The sequence below is a fragment of the Bos mutus genome, chromosome 23, assembly GCF_027580195.1.
Source record: "Bos mutus isolate GX-2022 chromosome 23, NWIPB_WYAK_1.1, whole genome shotgun sequence".
In the NCBI taxonomy this organism is placed as follows: Eukaryota; Metazoa; Chordata; class Mammalia; order Artiodactyla; family Bovidae; genus Bos; species Bos mutus.
Window position 1 is genome coordinate 49,561,953 of NC_091639.1, and position 18,452 is coordinate 49,580,404.

General features: G+C 36.9%; 1 protein-coding gene across 1 annotated transcript in view; it reads left to right on the top strand.

Moving 5' to 3' along the window:
* The window catches only part of KHDRBS2 (KH RNA binding domain containing, signal transduction associated 2), a 617,615-nt gene that overhangs the window by 593,300 nt on the left and 5,863 nt on the right, over window positions 1-18,452 (top strand). The gene's annotated exons all lie outside the window — the stretch shown is intronic.

Consider the following 18,452-nt stretch of genomic DNA (forward strand, 5'->3'; position numbering starts at 1 on the left):
CTTGCATTACTCATTTTAAGGTAGATATGCTTACAATGGTTTCAATTTTGTTTTGAATCCTGAACTCCTGAATTCAACAGTTTTAGAAACACTGGAACATGTGTTTCAGTATTTTAGATCAGAGATTCTTAACCTTAATTTTACATTTTAAAACCAGCTGGTGAAGTTTGAAAAAAATACCAGTGTCCAGTTACCATCCCAGTAGAGCTTTATCAAAATATTTTAAGTTGAGAAATGGTCCTTGGTTAAGTTTGCTGGGTGGTCTTCCTGGATGTTAAGGTTGATAATAAGTTTTAGGTGGATATATGGGAGCATTCTGATGTGACTCACAGTCTTAATATGAAGGGTCAAAACTGTGTCAGCCATATACATTCTTGAAGGTAATACAATTTTTATACAGGCTACTTTTAGAACACTGAGTATTTTATAAGTGAACATTGTGTTATGGAACTGGGCATTTTAAAATTTATTTTAATAATGAAAAATCAAATTTAGTCCCTTTTTGAGGAAATTTAGTCCCTTTTTGAAGAAGTATGTTTAAACAGTTAAATTAAAAGTTAATTTTGTCTAAAATTCACTCAGTCAAAAGTCCACCTATAGCAAAGTAATGCTCAAAATTCTCCAAGCGAGGCTTCAACAGAACATGAACTGAGAACCTCAAGATGTTCAAGCTGGATTTAGAAAAGGCACAGGAACTCAGGCCAAGTTCCCAAGATGCACTGGATCAAAGAAAAAGCAAGAGAATTCTATAAAAACATCTAATTCTGCTTTACTGACTATGCTAGCTTCTTGGACTGTGTATATCACAATAACTGTGGAAAATTCTTAGAGAGATGGGAATACCAGATTGCCTCAACTGCCTCCTGAGAAACCTGTATGCAGGTCAAGAAGCAACAGTTAGAACCAGACATGTAACAACACACTGGTTCCAAACTGGGAAAGGAGTAAATCAAGGCTGTATATTGTCACCCTGCTTATTTAACATATATGCAGAGCACATCATGTGAAATGCCAGGATGGATGAAGTACAAACTGGAATCAAGATTTCTGTGGAAAATATCAATAACCTCAGATATGCAGATGATATCACCCTCATGGCAGAAAGCAAAGAGGAACTGAAGAGCCTCTTGATGAAAGTGTAAGAGGAGAGTGAAAAAGCTGGCTTACCACTCAACATTCATAACATAAAGATCATGGCGTTTGGTCCCATCACTTCATGGCAAATAGATGGGGAAACAATGGAAACAGTGACAGACTTCATTTTCTTGGACTCCAAAATCACTGCAGATATTGACTGCAGTCATGAATTTGAAAGATGCTTGTTCCTTGGAAGAATAGCTATGACAAACCTAGTGAAGTGAAGTGAAGTGAAGTTGCTCAGTGGTGTCTGACTCTTTTGCAACCCCATGGACTGTAGCCTACCAGGCTCGTCACTCCATGGGATTTTCCAGGCAAGAACACTTGAGTGAGTTGTCATTTCCTTCTCCAGGGAATCTTCCCAACCCAGGGATCGAACCCAGATCTCCCTCATTGTAGGGAAATGCTTTACCATCTGCAGCATATTAAAAGGCAGTCAAGGCTAGTCAAGGTTTTTCCAGTAGTCATGTATGGATGTGAGAGTTGGACCATAGAGAAAGCTGAGCGCTGAACAATTGATGCTTTTGAACTATGGTGTTGGAGAAGATTATTGAGAGTCCCTTGGACTGCAAGAAGATCAAACCAATCAATTAGAAAGGAAATCAATCCTGAATATTCATTGGAAGGACTGATGCTGAAACTCCAATATTTTGGCCACCTGATGCAAAGAATTGACTCATTGGAAAAGACCCTGGTGTTGGGAAAGATTGAAGGCAGGAGGAGAAGGGGATGATCAAGGATGAGATGGTTGGATGGCATCACTGAATCAATGGACAAGAGTTTGAGCAAACTCTGGGGGATGGTGAAGGCAGGAGAGGAAGCCTGGCATGGTGCAGTCCATGGGTTCACAAAGAGTTGGATACGACTGAGTGACTGAACCACAACAACCATCAGGAAACTTACACAAGCCTCTTTTATAGCCTCATCCACCAATCCTTCAGCCTTTAGAACTGATACCACAATCACAGAAAGTAGATAAAATGGAATGGTAGAGGAATATGTCTAAGATGAAGAAACACGATGAAACCCCAGTAAAACAAGTAAACGAAGTTGAGATAGGCAACCCTCCAAAAATTGTATAATAATAATGAAGATGATACAGAATCTTGGGGAAAAAATGCAGGCAAGCATTGAGAAGATGTAATAAATGTTTAACAAACACATAGAAGAACTAAAAAGCAAATAAAGATGAACAATATAATAACTGAATTGAAAAATACAATAGAAGTAATGAAAGAAGAATAACAGAGGAAGAAGAACAGATAAGTGATTTTGAAGACAGAATGGTAGAAATCACTGCTGCAAAACAGAATAAAGGAAAAACATTTAAAAGGAATGAAGGCAGTCTAAGAAACCTCTGGGACAACATTAAACATACCAACATTCAGATTATAGGGATCCTAGAAGGAGAAGAGAGAAAGGACCCAAGAAAATATTTGAAGAGATAATCGCTGAAAACTTCCCTAACATGGAAAAGGAAACTGTCTCCTACACCCAGGAAGCATAGGGAAAACCAGGCAGGATAAACTCAAGAAGGAACATGTCAAGACAAAAGTAATCAAATTGACAAAAATAAAATTCAAATTAAAAGTATTAAAAGCACCAATATAAAAGCAACAAGTAATATACAAAGAAACTCCCATGAGATTATCAGCTAATTTCACAGCAGGAATTCTGCAGATCAGAGGGAGTGACAGATATGGTCAATATGATAAAGGGAAAAAAATATAATCAAGAATATTCTACCCAGCAAGGCTCTCATTTAGAATTGACAAAGAAATCAAAAGCTTCACAGATAAGCATAAGGTAAGAGAATTCAGCACCACTAGACCAGCTTTTCAATAAATGCTAAAGGAGATTCTCTAGGCAGGAAAGAGGACAGCAAATTAAAATGACTTTGTACATATAGAGACTGCTATATCAAATCTCATGAGAACAGCAAACCCCAAAACTACAGTGGATACAAGCAAACAAACAAAAATAATAAAGAAAAAGCAACCTAAATACAACATTGAAGATGGTCATCACATCACAAGAGAAGAGAATAAGGAAGAAGAAAAAAAATGACCTACAGAAACAAACCCAAAACAATTAAGAAAATGCATATAGGACATCTATATTGATAATTATTTTTAATTAAATGGATTAAAATCTCCAACCAAAAGACAAAGACTTGCTGAATGGATACTAAAACAAGACCTGTATATATGCTGTATACACAAGATGCACTTCAGACATAGGGATACATACAGACAGAAAGTAAAGAGGATGATAAAAGATATTCCATGTAAATAGAAATCTAAAGAAAGTTGGAGTGACAATACCCAAAACAGATAAAATAGACTTTAAAATGAAGACTGCTATAAGATAAACAGAGGGACATTACATAATGATCAAGGGATACTAAAAGAAGATTTATCAATTGCAAATATATATGCACCCAACATAGAACCTCAATACATAAGGCAAATACTAAAAGCCATATAAGGAGAAATTGACAGTAACACAGTAATAGTAGGAGACATTTGTTGACTCTTTGTGACCCCAGGGACTGCAGCACTCCTCATTATCTTCCAGAGTTTGCCCAATGGGAGACATTGACACCTCACTTACATCAATGGACAGAACATCCAGATAGAAAATTAATAAGGAAACATAGGGTTAAATGACAACATTACAACAGATGGACTTAATTGATATTTATATAGCATTCCATTCAAAAGCAGCAGAATATATATTTTCTCCTGTGTACATGGAATATTCTCCAGTAGTGATCACATGCTGGGCCACAAAATGAGCCTCAGTAAATTTAAGAAAACTGAAATCCTATCAAACACCACAATGCTTTTCCAACCACAATAATTCCAACCACCACAAATAAACTACAAGGAAAAAAAATTGCATAAAACACACAAAAAGTGGAGGTTAAATAATATGCTACTAAACAACCAATGGATCGCTGAAGAAGTCAAGGAAAATTAAAAAAAAAATGCCTAGAGACAAATGAAAACAAAAAACACAATGATCCAAAACCTATGGGATGCAAAACTCAGCAGTTCTAAGAGGGAAGCTATTATAATAGCAGTACAATCTTACCTCAGGAAACAAATAAACAAAATCTAACCTTACACCTGAAACAACTATAGAAAGAACAATAAAACCTAAAGCTAGTAAAAGGGAAAAAAATCAGAAAAATCAAAGTAAAATTAAACGAAATAAATATGAAGAAAACAATAGCAAAGATCAATGAAATGAAAATCTGGTTCTTTGAAAAGATAAAAAAATATATTATTAAACTTTTAGCTAGACTCATAAAAAAGGGAAAGAACTCAATTCAATAAAATTAGAAAGGAAAAATTACAACAGACTCCACACAAATACAGATGAGTACAAGAGAATACTTCAAGAAACTGTATGTAAATAAAATGAACAACTTTGGAGAAATGAGCAAACTCTTAGAAAGGTACAATCACCCAAGATTGAAATGGATAGAAATAGAAAATATAAAAAGACTAACCACAAGTACTGAAATATAAATTTTAATTTAAAAATTCTCAAAAAAAAAAAAAAAAAGTTCAAGAATCTTCACAGCCAAATTCAATCAAACATTTTGGGAAGAGCTAACATCTATCCTTCTGAAACTATTTAAAAAAACAAAAACAAAAAAAACCTCAGAGGAAGGAAAACATTTATACTCATTCTAAGAGACCACCATTACACTGATACCAAAATCAGAAAAAGATACACAACAAAAGAAAATTATAGACTAATATCATTGATGAACTAGATAGGACAACCCTCAACAAAATACTAGTAATCTGAATCCCACAATATATTAAAAGGATCATACACCATGATGAGGTCTGGGGTGAAGAATTTTTCAACATTCTCAAAAATCAATCCATGTGATACACAACATCAACAATTTAAAGAATAGAAATCATAGGATTATGTCAAGAGATGCATATAAATCTTTGGACAAATTTCAACACCCATGTATGATAATAACTCTCCAGAAAGTAGGCATAGAAGGAACCTACATTAAAATAATAAAGGTCATAGAGACAAAGCTACAGAAGACATTACTCTCAATGGTGAAAAGCAAAAAGCATTTCCTCTAAGGTCAGAAAGAAGACCAGGATGCTTACTCTTATCACTTTTATTCAACATAGTTTTGGAAGCCCTAGCCATGGAAATCAGAGAGGAAAAAATAAATAAAAAGAATCCAAATATAAAAAGAAGAAATTATATGTCGCTGTTTGCAGATGACATGATACTATACATAAAAAATCCTAAAGGGGCTATCAGTAACTACTAGACCTCATCAATGTATTTGGTAACTTTGCAGGGTACAAATTTAATACCCAAAACTGTTGCATTTCTAACATACTAACAATATGATAGTTAAGATAAAAGATAAAGATAAAAAGATAAGAAAGAAATTCAAGAAACAATCCCATTTACCTTTTTACCAAAAAATAAAATAAATACCTAGGAATCAGTTCAATTCAATCACTTAGTCATGTAAAGCTCTTTGCAACCCCATGGACTTCATGCAGCACTCCAGGCTTTCCTGTCCATCACCAACTCCTGAAGCTTGCTCAAACTCATGTCCATTGAATCAGTGATGCCACCCAATGATCTCATCCTCTGTTGTCCCCTTCTCTCCCTCCTTCAATCTTTTCCAGAGTCAGTTCTTCACATCAGATGGTCAAAGTATTGTAGCTTCAGCTTCAGCATCAGTCCTTCCAGTGAAAATTCAGGACTGATTTCCTTTAGGACTGACTGGTTTGATGTCCTTGCAGTCCAAGGGACTCTCAAGAGTCTTCCCCAACACCACAATTCAAAAGCATCAATTCTTTGGTGTTCAGCTTCCTTTATTGTCCAACTCTCACATGCACACACTGCAGTCCATGGGGTTGCTAAGAGTCGGACACGACTGAGCTACTTCACTTTCACTCATTGGAGAAGGAAATGGCAACCCATTCCAGTGTTCTTGCCTGGAGAATCCCAGGGATGGGGGAGCCTGGTGGGCTGCCATCTTTGGGGTCACACAGAGTCGGACACGACTGAAGCAACTTAGCAGCAGCAGCAGCGCATCCATACATGACTACTGGGAAAATCATAGCTTTGACTAGACAGACCTCTGTTTGCAAAGTAATGTCGCTGCTTTTAATATGCTGTCTAGGTTGGTCATAGCTTTTCTTCCAAGGAACAAGCATCTTTTAATCTCATGGCCGCAGTCACCATCTGCAGTGATATTGGAGCCCAAGAAAATAAAGTCTGTCACTGTTTCTGTTTCCCCACTTATTTTCCATGAAGTTATGGGACTGGATGCCATGATCTTTTTTTTTTTTTTTTATTTATTTTTAAACTTTACATAATTGTATTAGTTTTGCCAAATATCAAAATGAATCCATCACACGTATACATGTGCTCCCCATGATCTTTTTTTGAATGTTGAGTATTAAGCCAGCTTTTTCACTTTTCTCTTTCACTTTCATCAAGAAGCTCTTCAGTTCCTTTTCACTTTCTGCCATCAGGGTGGTGTCATCTGCATATCTGAGGTTATTGATATTTTCCCCAGCAATCTTGATTCCAGCTTGTGCTTTATCCGGCCCAGCATTTCACATGATGTGCTCTGCGTATAAGTTAAATAATCAGGGTGACAATATACCACCTTGATGTACTCCTTTTCCAATTTGGAACCAGTCTGTTGTTCCATGTCCAGTTCTAACTGTTGCTCTAGACCTGCATACAGATTTCTTAGGAGGCAGGTAAGGTGGTCTGGTATTCCCATTTCTTTAAGAATTTTCCAGAGTTTGTTGTATACACAAAGGCTTTGGCATATTCAATAAAGCAGAAGTAGATGTTTTTCTGGGACTCTCTTGCTTTTCTATGATTCACCAGATATTGGCAGTTTGATCTCTATTTCCTCTGCCTTTTCTAAATCTGCCATTTCTAAATAAATGCATATTTAGGAATAAGCATGCCTAAAGAGACAATTTTATTGTACTCTGAAACAATTTTATTGTACTCTGAAACAATAATATGTTGATGAAAGAAATTAAATATTACACAAACAAATGAAAAGATATACCATGTTCTCCAATTGAAAGGATTCAGTTCAGTTCAGTTCAGTTCAGTCACTCAATCATGTCTGACTCTTTGCGACCCCATGAATTGCAGCACGCCAGGCCTCCCTGTCCATCACCAACTCCTGGAGTTCACTCAAACTCACATCCATCGAGTCGGTGATGCCATCTAGCCATCTCATCCTCTGTTGTCCCCTTCTCCTCATGCCCCCAATCCCTCCCAACATCAGAGTCTTTTCCAGTGATACAACTCTTCACACGAGGTGGCCAAAGTACTGGAGTTTCAGCTTTACCATCATTCCTTCTAAAGAACACCCAGGACTGATCTCCTTTATTTTTTTTTAATTTTATTTTTTAACTTTACAATATTGTATTGGTATTGCTATATATAGAAATGAATCTGCCACAGGTATACATGTGTCCCCCATCCTGAACCCTCCTCCCTCCTCCCTCCCCATACCATCCCTCTGGGTCGTCCCGGTGCACCAGCCCCAAGCATCCAGTATCGTGCATCGAACCTAGACTGGCGACTCGTTTCATATATGATATTATACATATTTCAATGCCATTCTCCCAAATCATCCCACCCTCTCCCTCTCCCACAGAGTCCAAAAGACTGTTCTATACATCAGTGTCTCTTTTGCTGTCTCGTACACAGCGTTATTGTTACCATCTTTCTAAATCCCATATATATGCATTAGTATACTGTATTGGTGTTTTTCTTTCTGGCATACTTCACTCTGTATAATAGGCTCCAGTTTCATCCACCTCATTAGAACTGATTCAAATGTATTCTTTTTAATGGCTGAGTAAAACTCCATTGTGTATATGTACCACTACTTTCTCATCCATTCATCTGCTGATGGACATCTAGGTTGCTTCCATGTCCTGGCTATTATAAACAGTGCTGCAATGAACATTGGGGTACACGTGTCTCTTTCCCTTCTGGTTTCCTCAGGGTGTATGCCCAGCAGTGGGATTGCTGGATCATAAGGCAGTTCTATTTCCAGTTTTTTAAGGAATCTCCACACTGTTCTCCATAGTGGCTGTACTAGTTTGCATCCCCACCAACAGTGTAAGAGGGTTCCCTTTTCTCCACACCCTCTCCAGCATTTATTGCTTGTAGACTTTTGGATCGCTGCCATTCTGACTGGCATTAAAGAGTACCTCGTAGTGGTTTTGATTTGCATTTCTCTGATGAGTGATGTTGAGTATCTTGTCATGTGTTTGTTAACCATCTGTATGTCTTCTTTGGAGAAGTGTCTATTTAGTTCTTTGGCCCATTTTTTGTTGGGTCATTTATTTTTCTGGAATTGAGCTGTAGGAGTTGCTTGTGTATTTTTGAGATTAGTTGTTTGTCAGTTGCTTCATTTGCTATTATTTTCTCCCATTCTGAAGGCTGTCTTTTCACCTTGCTTATAGTTTCCTTTGTTGTGCAGAAGCTTTTAAGTTTAATTAGGTCCCATTTGTTTATTTTTGCTTGTATTTCCAATATTCTAGGAGGTGGGTCATAGAGGATCCTGCTGTGATGTATGTCAGAGAGTGTTTTGCCTATGTTCTCCTCTAGAAGTTTTATAGTTTCTGGTCTTTAATCCATTTTGATCTTATGTTTAGATCTTTAATCCATTTTGAGTTTATTTTGGTGTATGGTGTTAGAAAGTGTTCTGGCTTCATTCTTTTACAAGTGGTTGATCAGTTTTCCTAGCACCACTTGTTAAAGAGATTGTCTTTAATCCATTGTATATTCTTGCCTAAGGTGTCCATTTGTGTGTGGATTTATCTCTGGGCTTTCTATTTTTTTCCATTGATCTATATTTCTGTCTTTGTGCCAATACCATACTGTCTTGATGACTGTAGCTTTGTAGTAGAGCCTGAAGTCAGGCAAGTTGATTCCTCCAGTTCCATTCTTCTTTCTCAAGATTGCTTTGGCTTTTTGCGGTTTTTTGTATTTCCATACCAATTGTGAAATTATTTGTTCTAGCTCTGTGAAGAATACCTTTGGTAGCTTGATAGGGATTGCATTGAATCTATAAATTGCTTTGGGTAGTATACTCATTTTCACTATATTGATTCTTCCAATCCATGAACATGGCATATTTCTCCATCTAATAGTGTCAAGTCAAATAAATAACCAAACTCTACACCTAAAGCAACTAGAAAAGGAAGAAATGAAGAACCCCAGGGTTAGTAGAAGGAAAGAAATCTTAAAAATTAGGGCAGAAATAAATGCAAAATAAACAAAAGAGACCATAGCAAAAAATCAACAAAGCCAAAAGCTGGTTCTTTGAAAGGATAAATAAAATTGACAAACCATTAGCCAGACTCATCAAGAAACAAAGGGAGAAAAACCAAATCAATAAAATTAGAATGAAAATGGAGAGATCACAACAGATAACACACAAATACAAAGGATCATAAGAGACTACTATCAGCATTTATATGCCAATAAAATGGACAACAGGGAAGAAATGGACAAATTCTTAGAAAAGTACAACTTTCCAAAACTGGGCCAGGAAGAAATAGAAAATCTTAGCAGACCCATCACAAGCATGGAAATTGAAACTGTAACCAGAAATCTTCCAGCAGACAAAAGCCTAGGTCCAGACGGCTTCACAGCTGAATTCTACCAAAAATTTAGGGAAGAGCTAACACCTATCCTGCTCAAACTCTTCCAGAAAATTGCAGAGGAAGGTAAACTTCCAAACTCATTCTATGAGGCCACCATCACCCTAATACCAAAACCTGACAAAGATCCCACAAAAAAAGAAAACTACAGGCCAATATCACTGATGAACATAGATGCAAAAATCCTTAACAAAATTCTAGCAATCAGAATCCAACAACACATTAAAAAGTTCATACACCATGACCAAGTGGGCTTGATCCCAGGGATACAAGGATTCTTCAATATCCGCAAATCAATCAATGTAATACACCACATTAACAAATTGAAAAATAAAAACCATATGATTATCTCAATAGATGCAGAGAAAGCCCTTGACAAAATTCAACATCCATTTATGATAAAAACTCTCCAGAAAGCAGGAATAGAAGGAACATACCTCAACATAATAAAAGCTATATATGACAAACCCACAGCAAACATTGTCCTCAATGGTGAAAAATTGAAAGCATTTCCTCTAAAGTCAGGAAGAAGACAAGAGTGCCCACTTTCACCATTACTATTCAACATAGTTTTGGAAGTCTTGGCCACAGCAATCAGAGCAGAAAAAGAAATAAAAGGAATCCAAGTTGGAAAAGAAGAAGTAAAACTCACTGTTTGCAGATGACATGATCCTCTATATAGAAAATCCTAAAGACTCCACCAGAAAATTACTAGAACTAATCAATGAATATAGTAGAGTTGCAGGATATATAATCAACACACAGAAATCCCTTGCATTCCTATACACTAATAATGAGAAAATAGAGAAATTAAGGAAAAAATTCCATTCACCATTGCAATGAAAAGAATAAAATACTTAGGAATATATCTACCTAAAAGACTGATCTCCTTTAGAATGGACTGGCTGGATCTCCTTGCAGTCCAAGGGACTATCAAGAGTCTTCTTGATTAGTACTGTCAAAATGACTATACTACCCAAAGCCATCTACAGATGCAATGCAATCCCAATCAAATTGCCAGTGCCATTTTTCATAGAACTAGAGACAAAATTTAATGTGTATGGAGAGAAAAGAAACCCCAAATACCCAAAGAAATCTTGAGAAAGGAAAATAGAGCTGGAGGAATCAGACTCTCTGACTTCAGACTATACTACAATGCTATAGTCATCAAAACAGTATGTTGTTGGCACAAAAATGGAAATATAGATGAATAGAACAGGAGAAGCTCAGAAATAATCCCATGCACCTATGGTCAAAGAATCTATGATGATGAAGCCAAGACTATATAATGGGAAAAGGACATTCTCTTCAATAAATGGTGCTGATAAAACTGGACAACTATGCAGAAAAAAAATTGAAATTATATTATTCTTTAACACCATACACAAAAATAAACTCAAAATGGATTAAAAATCTAATATGAAACCGGACATAATAAAACTCTTAGATGAAAATATAGTTAGAACAGTCTCTGACATGAGTCACAGGATCAAGATAAAGATTCATCTCTCAGAGTAATAGAAATAAAAGCAAAGCAAATAGGACTTAATTAAACACACAAGCTTTAATACAGAAAAGGAAACCATAAACAAAGCAAAAAGACAACCCACAGAATGGGAGAAAATATTTGCAAACATTGTGACCAACAAGGAATTAGTTTCTAACATGCACAAGCAGCTCATGAGACTTACCATCATCAAAACAAACAACCTAATCAAAGAATGGGCTGAAGATTTAAACAGACATTTCTCCAAAGAAGACATATAGATAGCCAAGAGGCACATGAAAAGATGTTCAACACTGCTAATTATTAGAGAAATGCAAATCAAACTAAGAGATATCACCTCACACCTGTCAGAATGGCTGTCATCAAAAGATCCACAAACAATAAATGCTGGACAAGGTGTGGAGAGATGGAAACCCTCCTACACTGTTCATAGGAATATGAATTGGGTTGGCCACTATGGAAAACAGTGTGGAGGCTCCTTAAGAAACTAAAAATAGAGCTACCATGTGCTGCACTGTGCTTAGTCGCTCAGTTGTGTTCAACTCTTTGTGACCCCATGGACTGTAGCCCTCCAGGCTCTTCTGTCCACAGGTTTCTCCAGGCAAGATACTGGAGAGGGTTGCCATGCTCTCCTCCAGGGGATCTTCCCAACCCAGGGGTCGAATCCGGGTCTCCCACATTGCTTGCAGATTCTTTACCATCTGAGCCACCAGGGAAGCCCAAGAATACTGGAGTGAGTAACCTAACCCTTCTCCAGGGGGTCTTCCTGACCCAGAAATCAAATTGTGATCTCCTGCATTGCAGGTGGATTCTTTACCAGCTGAGCTACCAGGGAAGACCCAGAGCTATCATGCTGCTGCTAAGTCACTTCAGTCGTGTCTGACTCTGTGCGACCCCATGGACTGCAGCCTACCAGGCTGCTCCATCCATGGGATTCTCCAGGAAAGAACTCTGGAGTGGGTAGCCATTTCCTTCTCCAATGCATGAAAGTGGAAAGTGAAAGTGAAGTCGCTCAGTCATGTCCGACTCTTAGCGACCCCATGGACTGCAGCCTACCAGGTTCCTCCATCCATGGGATTTTCCAGGCAACAGTACTGGAGTGGGGTGCCCTTGCCTTCTCCCCAGAGCTATCATATGACCCTGCAAATCCACTCCTTGGCATGTATCTGGAGAAAAGTATAGTCTGAAAAGATACATACACCCCAATGCTTATTACAGCACACTGTTTACAATAGGCAAGGTATGGAAGCAATTTAAATGTCCATCGAAATAAAAATGGATAAAGATGTGAATATATATACATATACACAATGGAATATTACTCAGCCATTAAAAACAATGAAATAATACCATTTGCAGCAACATGGATGAACCTAAAGATTTGTCATGGAGTGAAATAAGTCAGACAAAGAAAGAGAAATATTGTATGAGATCACTTATATGCAGAATCTTTTAAAAAATGATACAGAACAGAAACAGACTCACTGACTTTGAGAACAAACTTATGGTTACCAAGTGGAATGGTTGGGGGGGCAAGGATAGTTAGGGAGTTTGGGGTTGACATGTACACACTGCTCTGTTTAAAATGGATAACCAGCAAGAACCTAATGTATAACATAGGAAATTCCACTCAGTATTATGTAACAATATAAATGATAAAATAATTTGAAAAGAATAGATACATGAATCACTTTGCTGTACACCTGAAACTAACAACATCATAAATCAACTATAATATAAATTATTTTTAATCAATAAATTAAAAATAAAAATAAATAGCACAAGCACAAAGGAGAGGGATGTTATGCCAATCATTAGGGACTTCACCTAAGAACTTCTTCAAAGACTTAAATGGGTCTCAGTGTTTCAGGAAAATATCAGTATTCAGAAGAAGTTCCTGTCATTATTGACTCAATGGACATGAGCTTGAGCAAATTCAGGGAAATAGTGATGGACAAAGAAGCCTGTCATGCTGCAGTTCATGAGGTCACAAAGAGTTGAACACAACTTAGTGACCAAATAACAACAATCTCAATAGCCAAGAGAAGCACTTCAAAATTCCCAAAGACCCAACCCGTCTCCAACTTGTGGGAGGTTTACCAGAAATAATCATTCTTAAGATGAACCAAAATAGTAAGTGATCAAAAAATATAATCTATAATATTTGCTCATTGTTAGGGAAAATGCAATGTTTTTCTCAATAAATTAAGCAAAGTGAAATTTTTCATTTGCCAATATTTAATAGGTATCTCAATTTGGGTCTTTTGTACTTGAAATATTAAATTAATGTATTCTACTCATTCTTTTCCCTAATTTGTCCATTTCCATGCAATAATAAAATGACTTTCCATTTTTAAAAGATTTTAAAGTCTTACCTTTATCAATAACATTACTTGTATTTTGAAACCATAGAATTTTTTTTCAATAAGCAATATAGAATACTTATATTCTTCACATGATCACCAAATCATCAACTCTAATTTTATAAAATAGAGTCAAGAGTCAGACCATGTTTGGCCCTGCATGGAAATCCTTACTAAAAATTTGGGACTTTATCTTAAGTGTGCTGCATGAGCAACTGAATAAGAATAACTAATTGTACTTGGACAAGTCCTTCTCTCAAGAAGATGGAGAAGAATAATGTATACACACACACAACAGTAGAGAATATATATATATATACACTCTACTGTATATGTGTGTATATATATATATATATATATAATATATATATGTATGTGTATAATGTGTGTGCATATGTATAATAAAACATATATAATTATGGCATATACATATATACTTACATATACATGTATAGATGCTTAAAATAATGGGAAAACAAAACAATAACAAGGTAATTGTATATATACTCTGGGCAAAGATGATAATGGCTTGGCATGGATAGGATTAGTAGGAATAGAAAGAAATGGGTGAATTAAATGGTTGAGAAAAGATAAAGCCTGATGATTGCTTAGATATACTGAGCAAACTTCAGAGGATGCTGAGGGTTTTTGATATGCAACTAGGTAAGTTGTTGGTAATAGTGCTAGTCACTAAAATATGCAATTTAGAGCATTAAGTAGCATGGAGAAAGAGTTTAATTTTTTAAAAAAATGACTTTGAGACACTCGAGGAGATATTCCGCAGGCATTTAGATATGCATGTCAGAAGCTCACAATGGTTTGTGACAATTAAAATACACCATCAATATGTAGATGAAAAGACTTGCTGACTTGTCAAAGATGCTTTTCCACAAGAAAGAGGCAGAACTAGAACCCAAACACAGGACTGGCTATAGGACTAACAGGTTGTTGTTGTTGTTGCTTAGTTGCTAAGTCATATCCAACTGTTGTGACCCCCATGGACAGAGGAATCTGCCAGGATCCTCTGTCCATGGGTTAGGACTAACAGGACTTTCATTCAAGCTGAAGGATACATCTGAGGGAGGCCTGTGGCTTCTTTTTGGGTACAAAATGAACATGCAAAATATTTAAATATAATAGTTTATTCAATAAACAATTACCAAGTACCTATCATGTGAAGCTGCTCAGTCGTGTCTGACTCTTTGTGATCCCATGGACTGTAGTCTACCAGGCTTCTCTGTCCATGGGATTTTCCAGGCAAGAGTACTGAAGTGGGTTGCCATTTCCTTCTTCAGGGGATCTTCCTTACCCAGGGATCAAACCCAGGTCTCCTGCATTGCAGGCAGACGCTTTACCCTCTAAGCCATAGAGTTTGGATTGGAATAGCTTAATTATTCTCTAAGTGGATTATCCCAAGTGTTACTTGTTTCTAATTCCAAAGAGGTTAGGTGGGAAGATCAGTATATACGTAATTTTGATGAAGACGGGAGTACATGCAGTCAAGCACATATCTTATTCTGAGGGCTTGTGCCAGTCACTTCCCTGGTGGCTCAGACCGTAAAGCGTCTGCCTGCAATGTGGGAGATCTGGGTTTGATCCCTGGGTCAGGAAGATCCCCTGGAGAAGGAAATGGCAACCCACTCCAATATTCTTGCCTGGAAAATCCCATGGACTGAGGAACCTGATAGGCTACAGTCCATGGGGTCACAAATAATCAGATATGACTGAGCAACTTCACGTTCACTTTCTGTGCCAGTCACAAGAAGTAGTCATCACTATTAAGAATGTTGGTACTTTGCTAGGCATGAAAAGGCAGATCAGGCTTATAAAATTGGTTCCTGAAAATACCTAGATACCTGAAGACCCGTTCTTCTAGTTTTTGCTCAAAGAATGCCTCATTTCTGCTCTCCATCATGCACTTCTTTCAGGGGGTGTTGAAAATCAACAGCTGCAGCAGTACATGGTTTAGTCCTTCTAGTGGTAGATGGCGACTGTCAATTTGTAGTTGTCACTTCTTAAAACGTAACTCATTATGTTCATCTCTGAAAAGAGATATCGGTCAGTCATATTTCCCCCTCATTACTCTTTGATTTTACCCTTTATGTCTTAAAACAATAAACTCTGCAATTACATATAATGACAATACAAATTGTGTGAAAGAAATGGTTGAACCTTTAGGTTCCAATATTTCATTAATATTATAAAAAGTTCAGAGCAGATAGGCTAAAAATGACTTTCACTTTGGATAAATATACACCTAGATTTTCCCCTCAGCAAATTCACTTCAAGCAGCCCACATTTTGGTTAACAAAATTAAAGCTACATTCTCACACATTTAGCTCATCAATTATTTGTTGTTGGACTCACCAATTATTATACCATCAGAGAGGAGTAAAATAAATTGTCTTATTTGCTAACCAAGCAAAGTAAAAAGAGAATGGAATCCAGGGGCTTCCTTCAGATAAAAGAAAATGAAAGAAAGTGAAGTTGCTCAGTCATGTTCGACTCTTTGTGACCCCATGGACTGTAGCCCACCAGGCTCCTCCATCCATGGAATTTTCTAGGCAAGAGTACTGGAGTGGGTTTCCATTTCCTTCTACAGGGATCTTCCTTATCCAGGGATCGAACCCGGGTCTCCCACATTGCAGGTAGACGCTTTACCGTCTGCTCACTGGGTGGAAAGATGGTGAGACAATTACAAATATATATGTTCTATACTCTTGTAGCACATTTAAGATGAAGTCCCAAATTTTAGCAAGGAATTCCATATATATGTTAGGAAAGCTACTAAACTTTCTGAGTTATTGCTTTCTCATCTTAAAGGAAGATAACACTAGCAACTATCTTGCAAGAAAATTGTATTTGCTAATAAAATACATAAAATGCCTAGCACTATACATGACCCCTAGTAGGTGTATCTTCATCTTTTTAGCAGGATAGGTATTTTATAATTAAATAATGAAAATTTGCATTATTATTATAGAGTCTTACAATAACTAAAAAGCATCTAACTTAACATATTCTCTTTGGGAATAAATAGCCATAAAGCAACATGTTCTTAAATATTTGAAAGATGCTTTTAAATAGAATGATATTCCTTTAAGAAATGAGAAATCTGAGTCCAACAAACTGAGTGGCTCAGAGCCAATGTGAACTTTAATCAATCTGTTATAATGCTCTTTTATGATTATATGATGGGAAACTACAGACACTTGTGATTTGTAATAATAGAGATCAATTTAGGTTTCTCACATTAATCTGCACTTTTTGCAAATTGGTTTGCAGTATGTGAAAAATAAGTGACAAGAGCTGTCTTTTTTGTTGCAGTGTGATTAAAAAATTTTGATATTCTTTTTCATATCTCAGAAATATAAGCAACTAGTTATCTAGCAAAATGTGAGCATAAGAGCTATGCCCTAGATAATCTTTATGACGCACTATGTTCTTTCTGAACTGCTCTCTAATGTCAATTTACTCTGAAGATAGCATGTTAAACCTACTACTGGGAGCATAAACATTAAAATTTTATTTTCCAGGTAAATAATACAGACTTTTCATAAATTGGCACCTTGTTCCTGAGCTTCATTTCCCCTCTAACAACCTCAATGTTCATAGTATCTCTACAGCAATCAGAGAACATCATCTTGCAAGTCCTGGGTACAGTCTGGTCATCATGTAGTTAACTTCTCCACCTGGTGTTTTGGTATCTATAAGACAGCTCACAGGATATGGCTCAGAATATTATCTATAGCCTTTGAGAAACAACTAAACGTCCTTGACTATGTTTAATGACTACGTTATTATTATTTGTCTCCTTAGACTGTTTTCCTTTGCTTCAGCATTTCTCACTTCTCTGATTAAATTTATTCTTTGACTAAAGTTTTCCACAAGCAAAAGGCAGGCAGAAGGCATGGTTGGGGCTGGGGATGTGGGCAAGGATCATAGAGTCCTGCTCCATTTCGGTACAAAATAATTAATACAGGCAACATTTTAAAGAATATGAGTTCTCTGGGTTAAACAGGGCCTGAATTCTTAGTCGTGCCATATATTTACTCAGAAAATAAGCTATTTGATTCAGTGTTAGAGTTCAATCCAAGTCAATTGAATGATGGAAGTTAGTAACTCCCTTCTGCAGGCTTTCCTCAGTGTTTTCCTCAAATGTCTATTACAACTGTCGTAATTTATGACATGTTAGTGTTGTCCTGTGGTCTCCTCAAGGCTCTTTAAACCATCTTCATATGCAGGGCTTAGTATAAGGACTGGCACATATGAGATCTGAAGGAAAAACAAGAAAATTTTATTTAATGAATGCTTTATTTGCCTACTTTCCTTCCTATCATATACTGTCAGTCAGTTCAGTCACTCAGTCCTGTCTGACTCTTTGTGACTCCATGGACTGCAGCATGCCAGGCTCCCTGTCCATCACCAACTCTCAGAGTTTACCCAAATTCGTGTCCATTGAGTTGGTGATGCCATCCAACCATCTCATCCTCTGTCATCCCCTTCGCCTCCCACCTTCAATCTTTCCCAGCATCATGGTCTTTTCAAATGAGTCAGTTTGCATCAGGTGGCCAAAGTATTGGAGTTTCAGCTTCAGTGTAAGTCCTTCCAACAAATATTCAGGACTAATTTCCTTTAGGATACACTGAGTGGATCTCCTTGCAGTCCAAGGGACTCTCAAGAGTCTCCTCCAACACTACAGTTCAAAAGCATAAGTTCTTTGGA